The 3,426-nt window shown below is 59.5% G+C and overlaps 1 long non-coding RNA gene across 1 annotated transcript; it reads right to left on the reverse strand.

The window, feature by feature from the left end:
* Positions 1-258: 258 nt before the first annotated feature.
* On the reverse strand, positions 259-1,164 carry LOC123599949. The gene is made up of 2 exons (XR_006713373.1): positions 1,082-1,164; positions 259-450 (listed from the first exon to the last, which is right to left on the reverse strand). It is a non-coding gene; the product is annotated as an uncharacterized LOC123599949 (long non-coding RNA).
* Between the last annotated feature and the right edge of the window lie 2,262 nt (positions 1,165-3,426).

A 3,426-nucleotide genomic window follows, 5' to 3' on the forward strand; every position in this document is an offset into this window, starting at 1 on the left:
GCCTGGGACACAGGAGGGCTGTCCCCAAGACAGGAATTTATCCACATTCACACTGTGAGGACAGGGCAGGTGCTTGGACTCCACATGGGAGCCTCTGCTTTTCCCCAGGCCCAGATGCTAGGCCTTCTCTCTGGCTCCTGGAATCTGGGGCGTGTCCAGCTCAGCATGAAATGTAACGTTCTGCACCCGAAAGTCTCAGACCTTCCTGGGGCGCGGAGTAATTTGTTCCTGATCAGGCAAACGCCATAGGTCACCGTGTGACCATTTTCAAGGTTGAATCTTTTCTGATGACCTCACTCCACACCCTGCTCATTTCCGACTGGCTTCTCCGCCTCCGGTTCCATTGGTGCCTCTGAAGCGAGGTCCCTTAGTTCCCCTCGTCTTCCTCCCATTCGGTATTCCTGAGCTTCTGCTGCGAGCGCTGGAATGTTCTGGGTCCACGGAGGCTTCCTGTTTGAGGGAAGACAACAGCAGGAGTTTGAGAGGTGATTCTGCCTGTCCTCCAGAGTCCGGATCCCTCCTGAGACCCCAGAGGGGTGGGAGTAGGGGTGGGGACGGGGGGCAGCCCAGGAATCAGCACGGAAAATCCAAGGGCTGTTGTTCTCTGCGGGGCCTCCCTCCCTTAGTCTACTTGTCTCCCCAAGAAAGGCAGACCCCAGGAGGGGAGCGTCTGTCTCCCCACAGCCAGGTGGTCCCTCACAGCCCTCACCTGATTGGCATCAGTAACTGCTTGTCAAAGAAAGGCGGGGGAGGGGGTGGAATTTGAGGTTTGAAAACCTCAGCTTCTGGCCCAGCCTGGCAAGCCAGGGAGGAGGAGGGCAGGAGGGGGGGGGGGGCAGGGAGGGGACACAGCTCACACACAGAGGCATCTGCTCCCAAAATAGCCGCGACTTCTCCAGCTCTGCCAGCTCACCGAGAGCAACCACCCCCCCCACCCCCCCAGCATCGAACTGCTGTGTTTTCGTGCCGCGTGGGGTTTTACTTCTATAGGTTCATTACCGGGAAGTGGGGTTCAGGGGCAGAGCAGGGAGGGAAAGGGACCCCTATCCCCGACTGGGGACATAATGAGGGGGATTCTTACCTCCCTGGGATGCTGCTCCCTCAGGGAGATTTGCAAGGGAAATGGCAGGGCCCCAGGCGGTGCAGGTGCCCCGCAAGGAGAGGCTGTGGGATTGGGGGGCACGGTGTGTGGGGCTGACGCGCTGACGGAACGTGGTCTGATGGCTTCATCGGGACGCGGGTGAGACCGCTGTCCCCGCACTGCAGATGGGCAAGGACGCTGCCCTCCTCGCTCCCGTTCAGCAGCACCTGGGACAGAAGCCAAGAGAACAGAGGTGCCCAGGAGCTCCTGCTCCGCCCTGCCCACCACCCCCTACCTGGGAGCCGCCTCCAACCTGGGCGGGACTCAACTCCACCTGCTCTGGGGAGAGGTTCCTGGGGCACCTGTTCCAGGAAGACCTTGAACCTCCTCATGGAGAATTCCAGACCCGGAGGCCTAAAGAACTGGGGGCAGCAAACTAGGAGCTGCTTCATCCCCCCATGTGCTCTTCTCTGGTCTGTCCTTCAGGGCCCAGTCTGGGGTCCCCCTCCTCCAGGAAGCCCTCCCTGATGCCTCCAGCCCATGCTGCCCTCTTCCTTTCCTATCTCCTTTCCCATGCTCTGTGGGGCAGGGTGGGGTGGGGGGAGGAGCCTGGGCCTTAGTGGTGGACGCCTGGGCTTTGGACCTGCTCGGACATCCCGAACTGTGTGGTGTTGGCCACGTCATTTGACTTTTCTGGAACTCCATTTAAAATGATGTATTTGAATTCATTCATTCACTCATTCACTCATTCATCCAGGCATCCACGCATTCTATGGTGATGGAAATTTAGTTATGGTTCTGTTAAAACTCAGTGTCCAGTGGGAATGTGGGGGATGACAGTCTGGCCACTGTGGGCCCAGTTCCCCTCCTGGGACCTGCCCTCAGAGTGCTCTGCGAGCGCCCGGCCCTTCTAGGCATCCCGGAGCCCATCTGAGTGACTCCTGTTCAGGCTGCCACTCGCTGAAAGAAATGTCCCTGTTCCTCAGGGAGATGGCAGGCAGCTCCTTGTCACCCTCCTCCCGAACACCCAGGATGCCACGTGTGGAGCCCTCGCCCGGGAATCAGAGATCCCTGACCCTGGACCCTGCTTTTCCCAACTCTCTGCAACTCTCGGGGCAGGGGCAGTTCACTTCTGTAGCCCCGTTCCCTCCTCCAAGGCACTGCTGCAGGGATGGGGCAGGGGTGGGGTGGGGGAGGGGAGGGGAGGAAGCAGCTGAATGTTTCTCAAGCATCCCTCTTAGTCCCTGGAGTGATGGTCCCAGGAGCTGGTCTGTGGCCAGGGGCAGTGGGAGGGGAGGAGGGGGGAGGTTGAGGGAGGCAGAGAGGGGGACATGGCCAGGTTCCTGTGTTTTTTTTCTATATTGCACAAGCATTTACTGGGCATCTATTATGTGGCAAGCAAGCACTGTGCTTCCGGGCGGTGGCCACGGAGTCCGGTTGGGACTCATCGGGCGTGGTAACAGAAACACATCACACACTAGTTGAGGCAAGACATGAAATGCCCGGGGCTCCTGACACAGGAATGTTTGGGGGCTGCTGGCCTCGGGCCTGCGTCCATCCATCCAGGGGCTCGGGGCACTCGTGCGCGGTCTACACGGGAAGCGCTCTGGCTCTACACGCATCCACCTTAGGGGGCTCACACTCTCCTCCCGGGCCATCCCTCTTTTCCTCTTTCACTCCAGCTTTCGGAGAGTTGTTTCCCTGTGCTGCCTTCATTTCTAGACAGGCTCTTCTGACAGCCACCAGCGACGGCACTCCCGCCCACGACCAGCTTAGCCTCCCCTTGAGGAAATGCCTTTTTTTATGTTACTTTCAGCGAAAGGCCGAGGCCAAGCTCTGATTGGATTAACGTGGGTCACGTGCCCATCTCTGAGCCAATCACTAAGCCCAGGGGAATAAAAGTTTCTGATTGGCCAGCCCAAGTCACATGTTAACCCTTACTGCTTGGTGGGCTCTGTGGCGGCCAAAGACACTGTGTGCGATGGGAGGGGGGCGTGGTTTTAAAGAAAAACGACAAGATCGAGGAGGCGGGGAGGGGGGGGGGGGCGTTGGCTCCTGAGCGGGTGAAAACAAGCTTAACGTATAAGGTGAACTTAAACCCTGCGTCTTGCTTGGCGGCCGGCCTGGGACAGCCCAACTCCGCTGGGCCAATGTGGGGTGACCTCGAGGAAGCGCCACGATCAGGAGACACCTGCACCTGCCTTCAGACTCGGCCCACCTGATCCGGTGACCACCCTGCCTGTGGCCCACCCAGCCGACCTGGCCTCCTTCTGCGGGGGCGGGAGTGGGCAGCTCTGAAGCTGGCTGTCCCCAGAGCACACGCCGACTTGACCAGCCTCCCTGGC

Source organism: Leopardus geoffroyi, chromosome C1, assembly GCF_018350155.1.
Source record: "Leopardus geoffroyi isolate Oge1 chromosome C1, O.geoffroyi_Oge1_pat1.0, whole genome shotgun sequence".
Lineage (NCBI taxonomy): Eukaryota > Metazoa > Chordata > Mammalia > Carnivora > Felidae > Leopardus > Leopardus geoffroyi.